Source organism: Melitaea cinxia, chromosome 19, assembly GCF_905220565.1.
Source record: "Melitaea cinxia chromosome 19, ilMelCinx1.1, whole genome shotgun sequence".
In the NCBI taxonomy this organism is placed as follows: domain Eukaryota; kingdom Metazoa; phylum Arthropoda; class Insecta; order Lepidoptera; family Nymphalidae; genus Melitaea; species Melitaea cinxia.
The window spans coordinates 13,290,503-13,316,842 of record NC_059412.1 but is presented as its reverse complement, the minus strand read 5'-3'; positions in this window follow the sequence as shown (position 1 = coordinate 13,316,842).

Genomic DNA, 26,340 nt, shown 5'->3' with positions numbered 1-26,340 from the left:
CATTGTCAATATTTCCAGTCATTTTGATTGTATTTTAACGGACTTATAAAAAGGAGGAAGTTCTAAATTAAACTGTATTTTTTACGTGTGTTTCTTTATATATTTGCTGGTTTTAGCAATTGCTTTTTTACCACCCATGAAGTATAATAAAAATGTCAGTCTCTACCGACCTATCTACTACTTCTACCTGCTTCTTAATCCCGAACTTTGCAATGATCTGATTATCCAACTAAGTTGAATTACACGATCTCTAGCTGCAAAACTTATTTATATGTCTAGCGACAAATTTCACCCAGCTCCGTTGACCTGTTCTGCTTTAATAGAATTTACAAATAGTTACAAAATTTATTTTATTACGCATACAACTATCGTATTCTCTTGAAGTTTTGTTCATATAAATAACTACTTGATATTTCAATAAAATAATATCAATAATATTTTCCTCTGTGTCACTTAGAGCGTGCGAGCGTTTTCAATATATATATATATATATATATATATATATTGAAAACGCTCGCATAAAATAAATAAAATAATAAAATAAAAAAATATAATAATAAAACATATATATATATATATATATGTTTGTGCTGCTGCACCGACGGTTTTCGGTATTCTGACTAGGGATGTATATTGGTATTTGTACAGACGTTTCGTTGTCTGTCCTTGTGAGTCCTGAGCCCGGTAAACTAGAGGTCCAGATTATTAACATAAAAAGCTGATAGCGATCGTTACTCATAGTATGGAATACATCCGCCAAATCGCAGTGGAGCAGCATGGTGTATTAAGCTCTTATTCTTCTGGAGAAAGAGGTCTAAGTCTTGCAGTGGGATATTACAGGCTGAAACGTATATCAACAGGTTGTCACCTAAAACACACGATTTAAGTTTAACCTTATACTTGTTTCTTTATTCTGTTCATTGTACACTAAAATATAAACTTATATAGTAAAAAATAATATATATCCATATCTTATCTACATCAGAAAAATATTTTCAAGTTCATTCGAGAGACCCTCGCCAAAAGCTGATGAAAATAATTTTCGACGAAATTAATCAAAAATTTATCTATACTAATTATGTAACGAGTGGGAACGAGTTTTGAGAGCTATTGTGTGTCGAGGGTAATCTCCGGAAACAGTGAACCTATTTTGGAAATTATTTAACCATTCGATAATATTATATTATTTTGCTAAACATTGTTTGTGTAATTATAAATGTGAAAGTTTGTGATAACGGATATGTTTGTTACATTTTAACACAAAAACTACTGGACCGATTTTAATGAAACTTTATCCAAGCTGGTAGTCTAGAATAATAGATAGGCTAATTTTTATCACGACATTTATAAGGGATCGGAAGATCGTGGATAAAACCTCATGGTGCAGCTAGTTGTTATGGAGCAGCCTGATTACTGATAGGCTCGAAGTGGGTGCCAGGCCCTAAACAAAATTAAACTTAATATAACATAATATTAATAATAATAGCATAAATGAATACTGGTTAATTACTCTAAAGAAATTTTTACTACGTTTGAGTTGTTTTGTTCTAGATAAAATCACGGCAAGTGTTATAGGTATTTGTCTTGGCACCGACTTCAAGCCTATCAGTAGATAGCACGTACAAATAATAGCGTTTTATTAAAGCAAGTAAGTATGTTCGCATAAGACGTGTTTTAATATAAATCTTTATTAAGTTATTTTTTTGATTTTTACTTTTTTAAGTAGGTTTTTTAAACGTTGTTTGTAGTTTGTATATATTTATTTTATTTATTTATTTTTCACTTTTTAGTGTCTGTAACAGGTTGTTTTGTAAGCAACAGCAGGACTTCTCTAGATTAGATCAGGTAGACTATAGTATTATAGGTTTCGATGTTTTCTCCTAAACAAGTCATACACGAAGTACAAACGTTCATAAAATAAAAACTACTAGGTCAAAATAAAACAATTTAATACAGAACCAAGTGACAACTTGCATCGCACATCAAACAAAAAAAAAAAATCACGTAAATCGTATCAGAAATCTCGGCGTAATCGGCTTACATACATAAAAAAATACCAATCGAATTGATAAATTTCTGCTTTTTGAAGTCGATTAAAAATTGCCTTTAGCCTTCCTCCAGTAAATGAACTATTCCACACGAAAAAAAAATTTCAATTTGAAAAAGTAGTTCCAGAAATTAGCGCGTTTAAACGAACTATTCAGGTTTATTATATTAATATAGATATAATGAATGAAGAATGCGAATGAATATGACTTTAGCTTTAATAACGATATATTTACGTACTCAAATTTGATATACGAACGCTAACGACATTACAAGTCAAAATTTCAATACATATTTGTTATTTTCATACCCATCAATCGTTTGGAAGTTCGCCAATTGAAAACGCTCGCACGCTCTAAGTGACACAGAGGAAAATATTATTCATATTATTTTATTGAAATATCAAGTAGTTATTTATATGAACAAAACTTCAAGAGAATACGATAGTTGTATGCGTAATAAAATAAATTTTGTAACTATTTGCAATTTTATTAAAGCAGAACAGGTCAACGGAGCTGAATGAAATTTGTCGCTAGACATATAAATAGGTTTTGCTGTGAATTTATTGGTTAATATTTTTCGTCTACTTACGTTGTGTCAATATAATTGAAGTCGGTTTTTTGGTTGCTAGCAAACACAATTATACTATAAGTAGAATAAAGTTTTAGCGTCAGTTTTACCGGTTGTGAATAGAGTTTATCTCTCAAATAAGTTACAAATAGACTTTAGCATAGAAGTATATAGGATCATATACATATATAGCCACTAGGACCGATCTAATATATAAAATTCTCGTGTCGCGGTGTTTGTAGTTAAACTCCTCCGAAACGGCTTGACCGATTCTCATGAAATTTTGTGTGCATATTGGGTAGGTCTAAGAATCGAACAACATCTATTTTTCATCCCCCTAAATGTTATGGGTAGTCCACCCCTAATTTTTATCATTTTTATTTTTAGATAAATTATTTATTTTTTATTTTATTATGATTTGGCGTTGAAAAATACATACAACCCTAAATTTTCATCCTTCTACCACCAACCTCTATTTTTAAATAGCGTTTAGCGGCAAGACAACGTTTGCCGAGTCAGCTAGTATTTTATAATGAAATCAAAGTAAAATCTTAATTATAACAGTACCGGTATGTTTTGCTTTTATCATTATTATGACGAGAAAGGGACAAGGTTGCTAGTTTAATGTTTAATAGAATATCCCTTACATAACTAAGCTTCTGGGTATAATAATTATAATCTGGGTATTTAACAAAGGACCTCTTAAGTTGCTTAAGTTAACCGGCCGTGAATTATGACGTTAATCTATACTTTCAAGCTTCATAAAAAGAAAGGTTTTCAATTTGACTGTATTTTTTATTTGTCACTTCATAATTTTTACCGGGTGTAACGATTTTTAATGATCAGATTTTTTTTTTTTATGTCACTAGGTCGGCAAACAAGCGTACGGCTCACCTGATGGTAAGCGATTACCGTAGCTTATAGACACCTGCAACACCAGAAGCATCGCAAGCGCGTTGCCGACCCAATCCCCAATCCCCCCAGGAGCTCTGGTCCCCTTTCTCACCAACAGGAACACAATACTGCTTGAAAACAGTATTATTTTGCTGTGATCTTCTGTAAGGTCGAGGTACTACCCCAGTCGGGCTGGTCCATATTTTGAACAGGAAATTCCTGCTGTGCCCTACCTCAGTTAAATCTTAAATAATCTTAAGCTTAATCTAAAGCTGGTGTCCGATGGATAATTTTTGATATATGGCTAATAATGTGTCACTTCATTTCACTTCAGCCTATTGTAGTCCACTGCTGGACGTAGGCCTCCACAAGTTCGCGCCAAAAATAGCGTGAACTCATATTTTTTGCCCATAGTCACCACGCTGGGCAGGCGGGTTGGTGACCGCAGGGCTGGCTTTGTCGCACTGAAAACGCTGCTGCCCGTCTTCGGCCTGTATATTTCAAAGCCAGCAGTTAGATGGTAACAATGTGTATTGTATACTTGTTGATGTAATATGAAATCGGATTTTTTTTACTTCGAACTTAATGAAATATAACAGTTAAATAATACTGCACTTTCAGGCAGTATTGTGTTTCTGTGGTTAGTAAGGTGACCAGAGCTCCTGGGGTGATTGGAGGTAGGGTCGGCAACGCGTTTGCAATGCTTCTGGTGCTGCAGGTGTCTATAAGCTTCGGTAATCGCTTACCATCAGGTGAGCCGTACGCTCGTTTACCACCCTAATTGTGTAAAAACAATTCTTATCTATGTACTAATAGCCTTTAATATACATATGTATGTAGGTATTATTATTTTTTAAACATCGAATATTTGAAATATACATACTATTTTAAATCTTAATCTTAAAATTGTAATTTTCTAATTGTGGAGATCGGTCCTAGTGGCTATATAGATGATGCCATGTCCTTCTATGCCAAAGTCTATCTGTAACTTATTTGAGAGATAAACTCTATTGGTAAAACGGACGCTAAAACTTTATTCTACTTATAGTATAATTGTGTTTTCTAGCAAACGAAAAAAATCGACTTCAATTACATCGATGTCATCATCAGATCCTGATTTCCTTATCATGTTACCACCCTTGATTCCCCTTTATGACAAAAACAAAATCAGCAAAATCAGTTCATAAACAACGAAGTAATCAGCGAACATCTTTCTTTTTTAAAGTAGGTAAAAAATACAAAATATATATAAATAGGTGCATTAGAAAGCCAGCTTAATCAAAATGAGCTACAGAATAAAAATAAAAATAGTAATAATGGCAAAGCTATTATTGAACGAACAGTCGAACTGTATTTAGTATTGAAGTTAAACAGTGCTTATTGTATCATTCACTCGTACTTGACCCGTTTACAAACGTAGCAAATCTATACCTTAACTATTTTTACATTATAAAAACCCGCTCGGATTGGATACTTGTATTTAGATGCCATGCCATGCCATAGATCTCCCATGACATGGTCGTCCTCCTGGTTGCTGTAAAGTATCCGAAACGTCGGACATGTAAAAAATCCAACAAACCGCGATATAATCCGAAAAAGTTGTTTTGTTATAATGAGTGAAATTTGCGTAAACATTAGAATACAATATTGTATTCGTAATCATACTTCATATATAAGTCGTAGCCCTTTTATTTAATACAGTCGCTCTCAACGCCCAGATCAAAATAGAAGGGTTTCGAGGGCTTTAAATAAATCAACTAGTTTCTGTAAGGGCTCTGATTCCAGAGCCTCAATGGGAAATTTATTCACATCCTGGGATTAAAGGGTCATTCAAGGAACACTTTTGGGTTTACTTTAGTGTACAGATAAGGATCTATGCATATGTAAATAACCTTTTTTTTTCTTGAATATATATTCCTTATACTTTTACCTAAGAAAGCATAAAACGCGAAATATTAAAATAAATGTAGTGATAGGTTGAGACTGTAGTCATTGCAAATTTCTGCCATACAAAATTTCTACTCATGACAACACTTGCATAACTTAATAACCGCTCTGGTTTAGTGGTGCATGTAGGCGCTTAAAGCACGGACGGTTTGTGGGTTCGATTCTTGCTCGGAATGAATATTTGTATTTTTACAAATATTTTTTTTTTTCGGTTTGCACGTTAGGCTGTCTGTCCCGGTTGTTATCATAAATACCTGATAGTGATCATTACTCATGGAAGGTATATATCTACCGACCCGCAATGGAGGAGTGGATTGAGATCCAAGCCTTCTCCTACATGGAGGAAGAGACCTATGCCCAGCAGTGGGATGTTACTGCCTGAATCGTACCGAAACGAAAAAAAAAAAAGAAACTATATTTGTATAGGCCTTAAAAATGTTACTCTTGAGACTATGATCTTGTGTATATGCTTTCTATATTGTCTGATAGTGTCATATATAAATGATATTTAGTACTTTGACGAGAAATTCTTTTAGTCTAAGATCAAAAACAAAGTTGACTTTCAATCATCTACTTGCTACTGTTTTTTATGTTTTGATTGAAATATATTTTTTATCTGTTAAGTAGATAACTGAAGGTACTAATCCTTACTACTCTAATTAACTTGGGATACTCCAGTATTTATCTTAGACATTTTCTTCAAGGCTTATGTGAGAGTTTTAAAATCTTTAACTATTACATTTCAGAATCATTTTTATATAAATAAATAAACAAACATTAACTTATTATTTTATTATTATTATTATTTCGTCATTTTTAAATTATTTATTAATTATTTAACTTTTAAAATTATCACAAATACATAAAAAATAAAAAATATGGTTAACTTATTTCCTAACAAAACCATATACTACGCCTAACTATATACTAACGCCAATTTGCACACAAAATTTAGGTATATAATTGTTATTGCATTCAAACAGTTTAGGAAGCATAAAATTATTTTCAATAAACGATTATCTATTTAGCTTATTAACATGTTGATAATTACATTTGAATAGTACACAAAAGTTTGTTTAACCGTTGATATTAAAATAGTATTCAAATTAATTTAGCACACATTCATATTGAGATGAAAATCAATTGTTATTGTTTATTGTTATATGATGAGTTTGTTTTTTTTTTAAATATAAAGCTAGTCCTATACTTAGCGGTAATACTTGCGTTTGTTGAAAAAATAACATCGATGTACATGGACTCCATATCGTAAAAATTGCTTGCCTGATCTCGCTCAAACTTTAATGGAACTACATACATAAATAAATAAATAAATAAATAAATAAATAAATAAATAAATAAATAAATAAATAAATAAATAAATAAATAAATAAATAAATAAATAAATAAATAAATAAATAAATGAATAAATAAATAAATAAATAAATGAATAAATAAATATCTACACAATACACACACGGTCGTCTGTTCCTTAATTAAGCAACTTAATGCTCGTGTTATAGGTAACAGCCGACTGGTATAGCTACATTTTTTTTTCGATAAAAATACTTATAGATAATACATATATAAAGAAATATATATATATATATATAAGTATTACATTGGTCACCAACCCGCCTGCCCAGCGTGGTGACTATGGGCAACACACATGAGTTCACGTTATTTATGGCGTAAGCTTGTGGAGGCCTATGTCCAGCAGTGGACTGTATAGGCTGTAATGATGATACATCCAGACTCGGGGTGGGAATCGAACCGACAACCCCCGGAGCAGAAAGCACTAGCGTACAAAAACAAAAAGAATTCCACGGTGGTTGGCTACGGTAATCGCTGACCATCATGGCAAATGGTATGCCAAATACTAGTAAAGGAAAATTGTTGCATATCCAGTTTTCGCTATTAAATGTTTATTTGTGCCAACATCAAAACGTACGTATATGTAAATTAAATATTGTTCCGGGCCACAGTCTAGTATAAGAGCCGTGGACTGTGAGGCATTTTATTGCATTTATTATTTAACCAGACCTGTGAATTCGTCCGCGTGGAATAAGAACAATTCTGTCATACATTATTTTAGAAAAACTTTTACTGTTTACGCAGGGTACGCAGCGGAAGCTCTCAAAAGGAAAAAAAAAGATTTTGAAACATTCTTCATTAGTTCTCTGCTCCTATTGGTCTTCGCGTTATGATATATAGCTTATAGCCTTCCTCGATAAATACGATAGGCTATCTAATATCGAAAGAATTTTTCAAATCGGACCAGTAGTTGCTGAGATTAGCGCGTTCAAACAAACTCTTCAGCTTTATAATATTAGTATAAATTTATTTTACAAGTATAATAATATTATATACCTTATACCTTATTCTAATAATAATACCTATATAGTTTCTTCTAAATTGGGAAATAAGCCTATGCCCAGCAGTGGGATATTACAGGCTGAACCGTACAAGTATAAAATGGCTAAATCGACTATTACACGAACAGCACACCTTTTTTTGGTTTTATGGGTAATTTAAAAGATTTGTTACAAGGAATTTCATATTTACTTTTCATTTCGTCGTTTGTTCTTTTACGCTCCCTCTGGAAGTTTTATACAATGAATAGGAATTTTCTACGTTCAACTATCTTGCTTATCATCTGGAAAAGTTGGAATTTAAACTCGAGCTGAAGAAATGTAATACGATGTCTTACAGCTGAGCAGTTGTAAGATTTTTTTTTAAATATATTGTTTTTTAATAAACTATGTAAACATTACTTATATTGATTTGGAAAGAATACTAATAATTATTGTAAAATCTCTGTTTTGGTTCTGTAATTCTGTATGCTATAAAATAAGAGGTAATAATTGACATTTTAAAAAGCTAAAATAATAAATTAATTAAAAAAGAAATTATACAAAATATCGTCGCCTAATGTTCGTAATTTGACCATAATTAATTTAAATTATAAGTTTGAATATTAATTATAGAACATTATTAAGGATCTGTTGTCAAGACTATACTTCTATAATAATAAACAATATATACATATAATACGATAGCGTGTAATGTTTTTTTTTTTATTATTAATTTAATATATTTTTTATGCATATTTTAAAAATATATAAGTGTGCGAAATTTCATAATCCTATGTTCGCGCAATTTTGGTAAAAGGGGATACAAAAGTTTTTGCTTAGCGTATTAAACACAGATATTTTTTTTGCGTGATGATTCGAAAGGTTGTATATTTTATGATATTATTATTTTGTTAGAGATTTTAAATTTATAATAAAAACAATATAGCCTATGTTTACGATGATAATTAAATAAATTAATACTATTAAGATTATTAATAAACAATAAATAATATGTACGATTTTATTATTTTTTTTTTGTGTTACCTACACATTAGGAATTCTAAACATTTTTGAATATCATATCAAAAACGGTTCGCTTAAACCGAAAATAAAAATCATCATATCAAAAATTTCGCTCTAGCGGGTACATCGTTCCATAGCTTGATAGGTTCGAATCCCGCTGGAGCGGTCAATTTTTGATATGACATTCAAAAATAAATAATATGTAATAATTTAGATATTTCGTAAGATTAGTGTTATATTACCAATGTGTCCTTTCATTATAATAAATAATAATTGATAATTGCACATTAATAAAAAAGGTATCGTATAAAATTAACGATATTTAGGTATCGGTATTCTGTAATGGTAATTGGTAACTTATATTAACAAAAATCACAACACGTAGATTGAAACAAAGACTACAAATTGTTGACTGTGTGTTCCTCGTTTACTTTTACGTACGTACAAAAACCCCGTAACATGATTATGTAGCAAATGGATTAAAACGTATACTATTTTCGCGTTCATTTCCTTAATAATTATATTTGATCTCATTGAACGTATACTTGTTAATTTGACTCTTTCTATTCGTTTCGTAGACATACATTATTCAATATTGAATTAAAGGTACCCATCCCAAAGTCAAAATAGACTTTACTATCAAGTGTTTAAGTTTATATTCGCTAAAACATTAATCTCTACCACTCAGCCAAGGTATGCATCCCTCGAGACCTCTTCAGACCCTTTCCAGACACATTCAAAATGAAAAAAATGTTAGAATGGTTTTAGAAACGCACTCTACGTGTTTTTCACTGCCTATTGTGTTGCAGGTACGTGCAACTAAAAGAGACTTTGGAGAAGATATTTTAAAAAACTCGAAAAAGTACGCTTATTGTTAATTATATTCAATTTTTATGTTATTATTTTATTTTGTCTAGCCCGTTGGCGCAGTTTGTAGTGGCCCTGCTTTCTGTTCCGCGGGTTGCGAATTCTATTTCCGCCTGAGTCTGGGTGTAAGATTTGTATATTTATATTTATATACATATGTATTATAACTATGTATATTAAAAAAATAGTTATAACAGTCGGATGTTACCTGTAACACAAGCATAAAGTTGCTTATTATAGGGACAGATGACCGTGTGTGTATGTTATAAGATATTTATTTATTTATTACATTACACATCTATTGAATACTTTAAATTTTAAATTCGATCACAGTCACATTTCACTCAATAATATCCCACTGCTGGGCCCCTTTCTCCATCTAAGAGAAGGGTCGGAGCTTAATTGCGAGCGTATATTTATTTCCTATTCCTAAATTGTAATTATGTAATCGAAACTATTACAAGCATTTTTACCATCGTAATTAAACGTGAAATATGAATCTATCTATGAGTACATATCAGCCCATGATACGATCTGACGTCAAAAAACTATTTACTTAAATCAAGTGAAAATTATATCAACGCGAAGATATTACAAGATTCTTATTTGTTAAAAATCTCTTCACACAAGTCCATTTCGGAGAATTTTCTTCGTTATATACTGTATACAACAATAGATACTATGGCCTGGCATAGACTTATTAGAACCAGTCAAAGACTTCATGAGAACTTTTTAAATTTGGCTACGTTGTTTCAAATGTGCGATAATTTGGGAGTAGATCAAATATTAAATTATGGTTTAATTTTCATTCATACCACCCCAAATCTCATCTTCATCACTTCAGCCTATCGCAGTCCACTGCTGGGCATGCGCCTCCCCAAGTTCGCGCCAAACATCTCGGTTTTCCGCAATCCTCATCCAGCCGCCACCAGCAATCTTACGTAGATTGTCTATCCATGAATAGTAATTTGAAATAAATTACTTGATGAGTAATTTTAGTACACATTTGATTGACTACCTCTAACTGTCTTTACCCTAAACTTTATTTAGCAACGTTGCATGCTGTATTGTGACAACTTTTGTTTTTTCTTTTATTCTTATTGTCTTGAATATCCTGGAGTTTAGTTTGTTGTTTCCCAATTATTTTTTTGACATTTTTTTCGATTATTTAATTAATATGAAATATCATATATTTTGCAACGTAGGTGGGTGAGCGAATTAACGAATCAATCTAAGTGGTGCGTATATATTTTATGTAAGAGGTAACAGTAAAAGTAGCAATATTTTTCTCGAGTATTGGGTTTTCGTAACTAGTGTGGGCTGTTGCTGTACTAGATCCACTTAGTGATGGCGGTCTCTCAGAAGGATTGAGATTAATAGAACTGGTATCTTTGTTATTAATTTCAATACGGGATAAGGCATCGGCGTTAACCTTGCAGTATATTAATATATGAAGTTAGAAAAAACTATCCTTAAGAATTAAAAAGAAGAATTTAATAAGAAAGCGTATAAGCTTAAGTCTCAGGTTTCCCGTATTATTGGAAAAATGTTTTCTCATTTACTTAATCTGTTTATTAAAGAAGGTTTTGTATTTATACATTACTTTAAAGTTTATAGTTATTATAATTAACTACGTAATTGTTTTTTTTTTTATATAACTCGGTCGGCAAACAAGCGTACGGCTCACCTGATGGTAAGAGATTACTGTAGCTTATAGACGCCTGCAACACCAAAAGCATCGCAAGCGCGTTGCCGACCTGTTTCCTGGTACCTTACTCACCAACAGGAACACAATAGTGTTTGAAAACAGTATTCTTTAGCTATGATCTTCTGTAAGGTCGAGGCCCAGTCGGGTTGCTCCATATTTTGAGCAGGAAATTCCTGCTGTACCCTACCTTACTTGTGTTTGCTCGCAAACGAAAAAAAAAAAAAACACTGTAATGACATTCTCAGTTAATACAACATAGGTAGACGAAAAAAGAAGTCAAGTAAACGCGTATTATTAGAGATAATTCAAAAGTACCAGTCAGATCTCGAATAAATTTTAATGGGACCACATGATAAACATCATCTTTTGATTAAAGAAAAAAATAATCGAAATGGGTATACACAGAAAAAAAATTGGTTGTCTGTAAAGTTGGTTTACGGGTGATAGTTTAACGTGACAACGTCATAACAAAACATCTCCTCGGACGCATAGGCCAATTGAGTGGAAGAGAGATAGATGCGGCGCAAGCGTATAATGAGCGTAACGGGACAATGAGTCATACTTTTTCGTGCATGCAGCCGGCTTTCATCGATTTATTAGACGCTGTCACGTCAAAATTTTTGGCGTAATATACATAAAAATACAGTCGCATATAGAACCTCCTCCTTTTTTACAGTGAGTGGAGAAAATAAACTCCAGGAAAACAGCAAAGGATCACATACAATTTTACAGAAAATATCTATAGACTTTTTTAAGCAATCAATATAGCTTTTATATAGATATAAATGTATTATAGACAATGTAAAGGTCGTGTATTGCATTTACGCGTTAAATTGGACCAAATAACGTTTACTAAAACAATATAACAGGACTAAAACATACTAAAACGATACATCTAACACTCGAAAACATCCATTTCCGCGTAGACGGTAATATGATCCAATTTCAAAAACAATCTTCACGAAACAAAAGCCTATTTATGTTATGAGAATTGTAATCATTAGAAATATATATAAATCAAAATGTGTGCGTATGTCAGATCTTACACGTAACTGAAATTTACTCTTACTAATATAATTACATTTTAAATATCACGGTTTTAGTTAGCTGGGGGAGAGGGGAATCAATATCATATTTATTTATTTATTTATTTATTATAATGCGCCAACAAGGTAGACACTAATAAATTCACTATAATCATCAGCACAGGGTACAAACAATTGAGTGATACCTCAATTATAGGCACATACAGCTTACATGAGAGTTTTTCATTACAAAAACATATCGAATTAAATCAATGAAAATTAAATTATTACAATAAATTTAAGAATTAAATAATCCAATTTAAATTAATTAACAAAATTAATAATCATACGCTAGAATTTAAATTAATACTAAAGATTAATAATAAAACAATCAATTATAAAATTATGAATAAATTCAACATTAAAATCAGTGCCATAAAAAAAAATTAGGATTTAAATTAATACAATATAATTTGATTTGATACAATGAAAACAAAGAAATTGATATTACAATAAAAATTATGAATAAAATAGAACCAAATTTAATTTATCAATTCATCAATACAAAATTAATACAATAAGAGCCAAAATTGATACAATACTATACATGATAAGTTAAAGTTATGAAAATAAAATTTAAAATTTAATTTAATTTTATAATGAGAATCACAATAAAAATAATAATATAATATAATATTAGGAATAATACAAAAAAAAAAAGAGAAAAAGTTTTAATTTCTTATACCTTAGACACCAATAAGCTCAGTCGCTAACTTATTAAACAGTTTAGGGTAGTTCGAGAAAATGTCTATAGCATTACTATCAGAGACTTTTAAATTGTGGATCTTGTTATAACTCCTTAGAGTTCGGTTAAGCGGGGAAAACTGGCCTAAATTTGACTTTGCACCTTTAATTTTAAAAGGAGGTTTTATATGTCGTTGCGGTAATTTGGGGATGACAAAATTTAAACTAGACAATATGTTAGGAGTATCTAAAATTCCATTTCCATTATCATATTTCCATTTAAATTTATATTCGTTCGGGTGCTTACCACGTTTATTGTTTTGTTCAGGTCCCTTTATTTACTTCCCTGTATTTACAAAATATCATCACATAATAGAGGGGGGGGGGTATATTGAGATATTACGTATATTTATTTTTCGTTGTACAAATTTTATTTACATTTTGAAACCAAAAAAAAAACAATCAACAAACATCCTCTAACCTTAACGCAATAGTCTGAACATTTCAATTTACTTTACACAAAAAAATACACGTGATTTTTTTTTTTTTTTTTTATTATTTATAACCTAACCAAAAATCACCAAATAGGTCAAAAAGTTGCTTAAAACATTATTTAACTAATAGACGAAGCCTTACGAAAAATTACTGCGACATTTGCTACTAGACTGCGAGTAGCCCGTTGGCGCAGTTTGTAATGACCCTGCTTTCTGTTCTGCGGGTTGCGGGTTCGATTCCCGCCTGAGTCTGGGTGTAATATAATATTTGTATTTATATATGTATTATTTCTATGTATGTTTATCAAAAAAAATATAGTTATAACAGTCGGCTGTTAACTGTAACACAAGCATTAAGTTGCTTACCATAGGAACAGACGACCGTGGGTGTATGTTATATGATATTTATTTATTTATTTCATCACTTCATCATCATCACTTCAGCCTATCGCAGTCCACTGTTGTAAATAGGCCTCCACAAGTTCATGCCAAAAATGGCGTGAACTTATGGGTATTGCCCATAGTCACCACGCTGGGCAGGCGGGTTGGTGACCGTGAAATTTAAAAATATTCTTTTTTACTCTCATATTTTATTCACTTATTATGTCATTGGCTTTATTATTTCTTTTGGAGGTTACACGTCATTTTCAGAGCTACTCGGGGATAATGCGACACAAGTTTAAGAAGCTCTGACCTGAATGTAAGTTAAATATGCGTTTTAAGTAAGAGGTATGTTTGTCGTTGTTACAAACTATTTAAATTATGTTACGAGACTTATTAAGACTTTAAATACAGTTGAAGTTTCTTACTATTAAAGTATTTTTTGAAGTATCAAAGCTATTTATTTTATCTTAAGCAAAAATAGCAGTGTATTTTTTTAAATAATAATTTTCAAAGATTGATAAAAAATGCGTGTCTATTCTGTTTAATTTGCAAATTTAATAAATACAATATTGGTAATATCAATTTTACTTGTGTTTAATTTTTCTCGACAATTTTCCTTTTTCAATAACATTAGAGAAAAACCGGCCAAGTGCGAGTCGAACTCGCGCACCGAGTTTTCCGAATTATTAAAAATATTTTTATCATATGAGGTAACTAAAAATTTTTGCTTTTCGTAATGTTTCCCTTTATATGTGCTATAAGACGTTGCTTCGTACCAGATTTCAAGATTCTGAGTTCACGGGAAGTACTCTGTAGGTTTTGATTCCCTTGCGAGTGTCTAAATTTGCAGCATAAGCGGCTGTATCTTTCCACAGCTCTAAGAATAAGTAGTAATAGTAGACTTGAGATTTGGTATGAATTTCAGCTTGATACCTCCACGCGTCCCTGAGTAAAGGGGCCTTGACAGACAGACGGACAACAAAGTGATTCTATAAGGGTTCCATTTTTTCCGTTTGATGTACGGAACCCTAAAAATCGAAAAACATCATTTAATTACATATAGATAGCATATATAAATATAAATAGAGTAGATATCTGTATAAAGAGTACAATATTATAATAATAAATAAATATATACACAATACACACACGGTCGTCTGTTCCTAAAGTAAGCAACTTAATGCTTGTGTTATAGGTAACAGCCAACTGGTATATAGCTACATTTTTTTTTCGATAAACATACTGATAAATATTCTTTGACGATTAGCAGGAAAGTGAACATAGGGTGCCAATCAAACCACCAATTGCAAATTCATGCCTTGAATGGTGGTTTGATTGGCACCCTATGTCCACTTTCCTGCTAATCGTCAAAGAATACTTATAACAAATGGACACAACGAATAAATAATACTGATAAATAATACATATATAAATATATAAATAAATATTTATATTACACCCAGACTCGGGGTGGGAATCGAACCTACAACCCTCGGAGCAGAAAGCAGGGTCACTACAAACTGCGCCAACGGACTAGTCACACTAATTATATTTACAAAGCACGAAAATACAAAAGTACTTTACCAAAAAAGGCAAGAAACTATGAAAATCGACCAACATTATAATATTAAATAGCTCGATAATAGAAAACTAAAAGACGATTCGAAACTGAACCATAAATGGAAAAGACAATTTCCCATTTTCCGTTTACAACACAAAACGTCGCATTCTGTTAAAATTACCACAATTTACGCTGAAGACAAAACTTGAGATGTTCGAACAATCTACATGGAGTTTTGCGAAATGAGGACATCTGCGATCTGCCTCTTGTAATGTAAAAAACTGAGCATATGGCCACGAATATATACTCGGTCGGCCCATAGTTAGCCTTGGTCCAATTTACAAGCGACTGTAAATACTCGTAGAAATATTAGAACTTAGAATTTTACTTATATTTACTTTCTCATTTATTAGCAATGAACAAAGGGAGAGAGAGAAAAGTGAGAGAGAGAGAGAGAGAAATAGAGAGAGAGAGAGAGAAATAGAGAGAGAGAGAGAGAGAGAGAGTACATATGCTTTATTTTACACCATTTATACAAAGGTTAAAAGGCGGTCTTGAGGTCTACTGTATCACTCTATCGACTTAAAGCATTGTATTTCACATTATATAATATTTCATAATCTAAAATATGTTTCAAAGTCTGCAATCTTCTATAACTTTTCTCGTACTTACGAAAAGGTTGGAACTTAATTTGCTGGCTTATTGAAACTTAGCTTATCAATACACTTATCACAGAATAATATTTTAATTTGTGCTGATAACGTAATTATTATTACCGCATAAAAAACAAGTATTTTATAGTAGTTAAATCTCAATAAATTTATATTTATTTGTCTACCTATTTTAGACACAAATTAATTCAAGAATGGTAAACTTTCGCAGGAATCTTAAAAAGAAAACTTTTCACGATTATTGCTCTGATTTCTTACAAAAGAAACAGAGGAACATTTTCAATGGGTTTTACAATTAATGTTGCTAACTCACGGAGAAATTCTCGATCGGGAATGAGAATTGTAGGAAGACAGTTGAAGTAGAAAGTGCAGGGATATTTCGATTCGATGTGGCGTGAATTTTTATGTGATTCTGCGCCTTCGGTCTGTGATCGTTTAGAAATGAAAAGCTAGGTATAACTACCGATGTTTAATCTCGAAAGATATACTTAACTCAAATACTCTGTAAACGTAAAGAGAAAAGAGTCAAAAGAGACCTTTTAGACAAGCTGGTAATAAAATTTACTTTGCTAAAGGCATACTAGTGAACTTTTTTTTAATAATTAGGGTAGCAGATAGGCGATATTCTAATAGTCAATCATTAGGGTGTGTATGGTATATTTATCATGTTGGTTGGTGATCACTCTGCTGATATTCCAGTACTATTGCAAAAAAACCCGTTCATTGGTTCGATTCTCATTCGGGATGAATATATGTATTTGCAAAAACATTTATTTCCGGTCTGGGACTCTTTCCTCGTGGGTCTCCCCACCGTGCCTCGGAGAACACTTTAAGCTGTTGGTTTCGGTTGTTATTAGATACACACGATAACGAGAGTTACTCATATTAGAGAATATATCTGCCAATCCGCGGTGGAGCAGCGTGAAGGATTAAGCTCCAATCGTTCTCCTAAATGGAGAAAGAGGCCTATGCCCAGCAGTGGGATGTTACAGGCTGAATTAGTCAGACATCAATCATCTAATAAAAGGCTTTTACTATATCGTATTGACGTGTGTAACAGGAATATCGCAAAAGCAGTGCTGACCTTACGTCAGCTATCAACAGACCGCAGCTCCGGAAACTCCAGCTGATTTACTCAACAAACACACGTCACTTCTTGGGAGCAGTATTATTTGACTGATCTTTTAGGGAAATTGAGGTACTGCCCCAGTTTCCCAGATCAGAACCGCGTAATAGCTTAGTTACTTTTTTCACCACGTCAATCCACTGTCAATACTATATCTTAAATATACCGACAAAACGTATAATAAATAATATGTTCGTAAACATTGAGGCACACATCTTTCATAAGAGAATCCATAAGACACAAAAAGTAAACAGCTAACGCTTGCAAAGAAAACAAGCGTCCATTACTCCTTTAATATTTACAAAGCATCGCCTCGAGCTCTGGAACAGAGGAAACTATTTAACGCCGTAGAGAATAGAACGAGAAACATTTTAGAGGCCTCCTTATGCTACGCATTTTTGTAGCCTTCAACTACTACTATACTAGACGCCCTCGAGATATCGCTTGCATTACCTTAGTAATGCAACCACTCTAATGTAATGGCGCCGTGTCGGCGACACCTAATCACCGACGGTAGCGGTTTCGATTCCCGCTTGGAGTGGATGTTTGTGTTTATACAAATATTCCGCTTTTCTATGCTCTGTCCTATACCCAAAGGTTGTCTGGAAGAAATCGTTCTTTTAGCAACAAAACCGCCTTTGTACATCTTCCTCTAATTGTACTACTTTTGTTTGTATCTTTTAATGGTGTGCAATAAAGAATATTAATATTATTATCATTTATTTCTGGTAGTTTTCGGTCCTCGGTCTTACAACCGTGCCTTGTGGATCACGTCAAGCCGTCGGTCCCGGCTGTTATCATGTACAACTGATAGCGATCGTTACTTATAGTAGGAATATTCGCCAACCCGCATTGGAGCAGCGCGGCGTGGTTGAATAAACTCTGACTCTAACTTCTCTTACATGGGGAAAGAGGCCTATGCCCAGCAGTTCTATGCCCAGTTGTGGAATATTAAAGGCTGACGCGTACTTTAGTAAGAGCTAGAATAAATTACAGTTCACGACTTATTCTAAATTTTTATAGGAATATTGTTTAAAAAAAACTGAAAATTGACTGATAATTTCTTACAACAAAAAAATTTTCAGAAAATATTTTTTTTTATGACTATACTATCTAAATACTATTGATCCGTTATTATGAAATTTTGACTGATAATTTCTTACAACAAAAAAATTTTGCAAAAAATATATTTTTTTTATGACTATACTATCCCTACGACTTTTACTGCACTTATGTGTAATGCACAACAATAATCATGATGTATACCACTCATAATTACTCTCAATAAACAGACTAACTCAATTTTTTTTTTAAATAATAAACTTAAAATAGTTTTTAAATAAGCTGCCTATATATTACATAAAATAAAAAATGATCTCCTTGATGTATGAAAAATTTTCACTAAGAATATTTTCATTAAAACGTCTTTTTAACCTCATGAAAAGAACCATTGCGCTTCTCTCTTAAGACCTTTTTAAAAAAGTTCACATCAGCCGTTATACTTTAACCGCAGATGTTGTTCTTGTGTTTTTGATATACGATACTTAAAAATATATGATTTTTGTTGAGCTCACAGTATGTACGTTTGTATTCTTTTTAACCGAGTTCCAAAAAGGAGGAGGTTCACAATTCGATTGTATTTTTATTTTATTTTTTTGTTACCTCAGAACTTTTTGATGATTTTTGTTTTAATCGTAAGGTGGTATGTGTCAAGTGGTCCTATTTAGTAATTGAGATCTGACGAGTTTTTGAGTTATATCTAATAATGCGTATTTACTTGACTACTTTTTTGACGACCTACGTTGTATTATACCGTATAACTTTTTAATGGGTGTACTAAGTTAGTAGTTTAGTTGGTGTAATCTCTGATAACGCGTATTTACTTGACTATTTTTTCGTGTGCCTACGTTGTGTTACTTGTTGATGTAATTAAAGCTCGTTTTTTGTTTGTGACCAAACACACTGATATAAGTATGAATGTACAAGTCCTCGCTAATACTTAACGTGGTTTGTGTGTGTGTGTGTAATGCGTCTTTGTGCGTGGATTAGTGTGTGTGTATGTGTGCGTGTTGTATATAAAAATTGTAATTAAAATTGTTGTGATTAAAACAGATTATTTAGTTTTAAGTTTTATTAATTATAAGAAGTTAGGAACACTGTGACAACTTGACAAGTATAGATAATAATTTTTCTTTAAAGCGGAACAAAGAGTATAAAGAGCACAGACTAAAAATATATATTTAAATAACATGTTAATCAACAATTTTTACACTATGAGTGAAGGCTGCAATTTTAAATTTATTTCAACACACCCACCAAATTAAAGCCTTCCCTCATCTAACTTTAGTAGTTAACAATAATTAGTAACAGTATTATTAAACACTACAAAAATTGCATAATAGCTAGCTTAACACATGTAGTATGTTACAATTTCAAAGGATTATTATTTGCAAATTGATAACAACAAATTCCTGACTTGTCTCTAAGATATTGAAATCTTACTCGAGGAAGAGCTTTAGTAAATATGTCAGCACACTGCTCACTTGTACATAAGTATTTTACATCTATATCTTTTTCTTGAAACTTTTCTTTAATAAACTTATACTTAATATCAATATGTTTACACCTTTTGTGAAAGTCTATATTTTTAATCACTGATATTGCACTTTGACTGTCCACACATAAACAAATTGTGTCCTGATTATAGGCACCAATATCAAGTAGTAGTCTTTTGATCCACAATGCTTCCTTTGTAGCGGAACATGCAGCCATGAATTCTGCTTCTGTAGTTGAGAGGGCTATGCATTGCTGTCGTTGACTTGCCCATGTTACAGCTCCTCCATTTTTAATAAATACATATCCCGTAGTAGATCGCCTTGTGTCAGTGTCGGCAGCATAGTCTGAGTCACTATAGCCTTCTACTATATTGTTCTTCATTGAAGAATAAAGTAACCCGTATTCTTTGGTTTCCTTTAAGTATCGAAATATCCTTTTTATACCAGCCCAGTGAGTATTATTATAGCAGTTTATAAAACGACTTACTAAGCTTACGCCAAACATAATATCTGGTCTACTAACAATTGCAAGGTGCATGAGAGACCCTACTGCCTCTCTGTATGGTATACTCTCTTCAGCCGCTGTTTCTACCTTTTCCAAGATTGTATGAGGATCTACAGGAATACTATTTCCATTAGCATCATTCATATTGATGTGATGATTCATTCTTTCTGCCAAACCATTCTGTTGAGGAGTATATGAATTGGAAGTTTGATGAATTATGCCTGATTTCTTTAAATAATCTGAGAACTCCTTATTTATGTACTCCCTTCCATTATCAGTTCGTAGACATTTTATATTTAAACCAAGTTGATTCTCTACTAAGGCTTTATATTCTTTAAACTTTCCAAAAACATCTGATTTGTTATTTAAAAAATAAACAAAAACTTTTCTGGTATAATCATCAGTTAATGTGAGGAAGTACCTGGCCCCTCCTAGTGATTTCACTTCCAGCGGTCCACATATGTCAGAGTGTACTAACTCTAGAGGTTTCTTGGCTCGGGCACCTTCAGCTGGAAACGGCAGTCTTGACTGTTTTCCTTGTTGACAGAATTCACATATTATTTTGTTTGTATTTTTAACTAATTTCACTCCATCAGTACTGTCTGTCATTCTATTTAAGTCTTTGAAATTTAGATGTGCCATTCTTTGATGCCACAATAAGAAATCTGAATTTTCAGCTTTGCGATTGTATGCTGGAATAGTATTAGTATTCAGCCGGTACATATTATTGATAAGATGTGCAGATGCTACTTCAGTTTTCTTATTATTAAATATTTTACAGCCATTGTTAGTAAACTGTACAGAACAACCATTTTTAATTATTTGACTAACAGACAATAAATTTGTTGCTAATTCTGGAACATACATAACATTTTTTATTTGAATAGTTTGTTTACCTTCTTTTGTTATAACTTGTAAGTCTATCTTGCCACACCTTTTAACTGGAAGCATTTTGTCATTTGCTATTTTGATATTTGTAATTGGTGGGGGTACATCATCATAAAGCCAGTCTTGCCTCATCGTCATGTGCATAGATGCTCCTGAATCAATATACCACCCATCATCATTATGAGCTGTTGCTGAGAACACAGCTACATAGCCAGAATTATTATTACTTTGTTCCTTTTTATTTTTCTTGAACCAGCAGTCTTTACTTAAATGGTTATAGCGGTTGCAGTTAAAACATCTCGGGCCTTTCTTTTGACTTTTATTATTATTAGGCTTATTAAACTTACTATGCTTTGTGTAAAGTACGGTAGTGTCTGAATCAATTGATTTTATTTCCTGAAGCAGTTTAGTTTTAATCATATCAGCACTTATCTTCACACCAGAGCTTTCTATACCCATAATCATCGGTTTGTAAGTATCCGGTAAGCCAGCAAGCATCAGTGTTCCCAACCACTCTTCATCAACTTTAAAATTAATATTTCTTAGCTTGTGAGCAGATGACATAATTTTATTTACGTATGCTTCTACACTTTCACTCGTCTCTAGTGTTGTATTTATCAAATCTTTTAGCAATCCTACTTTTCTAGTCAATCCACTGTCTTCGAATGATTTGGTTAGATTTTCCCAAAGTTGTTTTGCGTTTTCAGCATCTTGAATGTGTATATATATAATTGGATCTACTAATAATATGAGTTTTGACTTAGCTTTAACGTCTCTCTTCATTGATTTTAGATCATCGGGTGTTGGTTCGGTCAGTATACAGTCATACAATTCCTCGTGTTGCAAATAGGCTTTGACCGCAAAACTCCAGCTTGACCAGTTTTCTCGACCCGTGAGTTTAGGGATTGATATTATTGCATTGTTGTTATTCATTTTATCTTTTTAATTTTTGTAACAGCAAAATAAAGTATTAAAAATCTGCGTACCGGTAACGTAGGTTATGTACGTGGTTTAATATTCACGGTATTACTGCTATTACCGAATATATATTATTATATTTCGATTGACTTTTCACTTGCACAATATTAATTGATATATTAGAGCATCCTGGGCCCATAACCTGTTGTGATTAAAACAGATTATTTAGTTTTAAGTTTTATTAATTATAAGAAGTTAGGAACACTGTGACAACTTGACAAGTATAGATAATAATTTTTCTTTAAAGCGGAACAAAGAGTATAAAGAGCACAGACTAAAAATATATATTTAAATAACATGTTAATCAACAATTTTTACACTATGAGTGAAGGCTGCAATTTTAAATTTATTTCAACAAAAATATTCGAAATTTATTGCCACCATTTTTTATTACAATTTCATAAAATATCACTTAAATTCAAATTCGCATCAATAAGATCCGTCGACGATCCAAAACTTAAGTAAGGTCGAGGCGTGTTGGAGTGTGAAGGAGGCAATCTAAAAGTTTGATATACCGTCTTGAACTTCGCACATTCAATACCGTCCTTGATTTGAACAACACGTTTTAAGGGACCTCCAGGCTAATATTAAACTTCATAAACTTTGTGTTTTGGCGTTTCCTATCTCAACCTTCGTTGAATCTAAACCTAATCTATATGTACCTATGTGAGTATGTACTATTTGGTACGTATATAGTATGCTTATTATAGTTGTAGTACCTGACCGAGCTTAGCTCGGTATTTTTAGTAAATCGTGTTTTTTTGAAAATATGAACTGGTTAATTAAATAAAAAATCATGAGTGCAATTAGAAAAAAAAGGAAAAAATTAATAAATCTGGAGACATGTGGATTTTAACCGTGGTCTTTTCGGTCGATCCCGACCGGCCGCTTTCTCACCTGAGCTATTACAACTTTATTGACGATTGTGAAATTTACCTTCGTATTCTAACGATACTGTATACTATATATTGCCTTAACACAGGGATAAAATGACATTTTCTAAAAATAAATCCTAGCTTTATTGATTTATCTCCCCGGAAATCCCCAGCATATTAAATTTCATGAAAATCTAAGCCATTTCCGAGATTCAGATTTTTTTTTTAATATAGAAGAGGGGGCAAACGGATAGTTGTCTCACCTGATGGTAAGTGAAAAACAACATCCACAGACACCCGCTACATCAAAGGATATTAGCAGGCGCGTTGCCGGCCTTTCAAAAAGGAATATGCTCTTCTTTTGAAGGTCCCTAGGTCGTATTTGTTCGGAAATACCGTAGGTGGCAGCTGGTTCCAAAGAGGGGTCGTGCGTGGCAGAAAATGGCGCAAAGATCGAGCTGTCGTAGACTTCCAGACATCGAGGTGATGTGGGTGAAATTTTGAATTTTGACGCGATGTCCGGTGGTGGAATTCTGCTGTAGGTATTATACATATACAAGAATTTTTATAATATTAGATATTATTTGTACATATCTTATTGCAAATATTCTAATTCACACACCAATTATTTGTTCACATGCTAACGACAGTTTCAATGTCGTGTCCTACATCCAAAGATCGTCTGGAAGAGATCTTTTTTTCACCAATAAGACTGCCTTTTAACACCTTTCCTTTTATGTTATTATTTTGTTGTTAATTTTCATGATGCAAATTACGTTTACTGCAGCCGATGGATCGAAAAAAAACCAAAATGACTTAAAAAATACTTTAATTAATTAAAATAAAATTACAATTAAGAGATGTGAAACCTATTCGATGCGAGAATTAGGAATGACAAAATTTTGTATAAAAATTAATAATGAAATTAAATTTAAAATATGACGAAATCGCTGCGTCGGCGGCTCGTGGCTGGACGGACGTTGCGACATGGGCTGCATCGGTTTTCCGTTGTTTATTGAATATGGATATTAAATGCATGCTCGGCATTTTCATGGATGAGCTTAGGGTACTGTATGATAGATAGTACGGTTCCGTACTTAACACCTCCACCCGCAGAACAGCAACTATTTTGTCAGCTTCAGAGAAAATGTTGCTGGAAGTTCATCTCGTCTCTTGATGCCTTTATCCATATCTTCATATACTGGTGTCTTAGGCGTTTGCTGCTTCTCTTCATTTTCTGATTTTAAGGGCCAACATCTATATTTTCGGCTTACTAATACAACGATAACTACTGATACACATAAAATTAAGATATAAAATGGTATCGTTGTATGGTATAAAACAATTGATTGTGTCTTGTCAATCTGTATAGGGGTTTCTAGTAACAATTTATCTTGGATGCTGTGAAGATCATCTAGACTAATCATCTTGGAACCGGTATGGGTATAGGTAGTCGTTTGGTTAATTTGGTTGTATGGGATCCTTGATAGCTTCAGCGGCTGGCCTTTTATCTCATCATTTTCGTTGATAACGGTGAATTCTTTAGTTCGCAACAGGCAGTTCATGGGAATAGTGGCCAAATAGCTTCCTTGTAGTATATTGAATTCTTTTCTCTCACAGGCTAACTGTACTTTCTCCGGCTTAGGTAATGAAATAACATAGTGTTGATCATCCAGTTTATCTATTGCTACAGCAGACAACATAACCTTCGTGAAGTGGCAGGTTTCCTTAAGATTTTGGTTGATAATAAGCTCTTGAATGCAGTCTGGTTCTGTACGAATTTGATGACTTATTTTTTGGTCACAGAGATATAATATCCTGCTATACTTCGGGCATTCAGCCTCTATGTACACGAATGCTTTTTCGTTTGTTGCTATATAAGGAAAGGGAGGAATAAGGGCTAGTTGTTTTTCATTTGGAACGATGGATAGTTTGTACAAGTTATACCTGTCTATGTATATTATAGGAAATTTGTAAACTATAACTATTGTTCTATCATGATAGTATGAACCTGGTTTGATTAAGTCATAATATTCCCGTAATTCTAAATCAGGAATTTGCTCCTTACTGTATATAGTTATTAACTTATCTAACATCGTTTTTAATACTCCTATATCTATCATAGAATGATGAGTGCTGGAGGCACGAATAAAAGCCATTATATTTTCTAATCTAATTATTTCTAGCACTAAATCCTCTACATTATTACTTATAATTCCTAATAATTGGGCAAACTGAGCAGACTGGACTAAACTGTTGTCTCTACGAGTATTTACTTCTATAAGAAATTCTAATGTGTTATTAATTTTTTCTTGATTTATAGTTAACTGATCTAAAATACCTTTATGTTGTAACATCCATTCTTTACTAAGACTAATATGACTATTGAATTCGGAAATAATTTTATTCTGGTTGTTTTGCAATATTTGAATAGCCTCATTATACTTTTGAGCATCAAGATAGTCTAAATTACCAGTAACACTTTTTATTAATGATCCAAGACTATCTACAAGACCTCTTTTAACTCTAATGGGTTCTAAAGATTTAACTTGACTTAGTACCTTGTTTAGCTTGTCTGTAAGATAATTAATCTGGTACTCGTAAAGAATGTAAGTTTCATTGTTCAGTCTGGTCTTAAAAGTGTTAAGTTGTGTCTGTACAGAATTTATCTTATCTTCAATATCAGTCAATTTTACATACTGTATAAAGGAGTGGTAATGTGATATTAGTCTGGTCGGTCCTAATTTGTAGGGCAAAAGTCCAGGTCCATCGGCTAAGCTCTCAAGTCTTATGGTTTGAGGATGCGTCACGTGTATTGTCAGCAGTAGCAGAATCCTGCAACAATCGGTTATTTTTAGGGGCGCGTTTTAGACGTGACTTAGCTACGGGGCCTCGCTTTTTTGATGTGTATATATGAATTGGTAAATCAGCTAAGACTGTGTCTTGTGTGTAGCGAGGTGCAGTTTTCTGACGAGAAGCAAAGGGATTTTTAATAAAAACTTGTTGTCCTGGAACATATTCTACTTCTGGTTCGCGAGATTTATTTCTATTTTCAATTAAGGCTGTTCTATTGCTCAGTGAGGACTCATTAATTATGTCATAAACCTGTTTCATTAGTTGTTTATGAT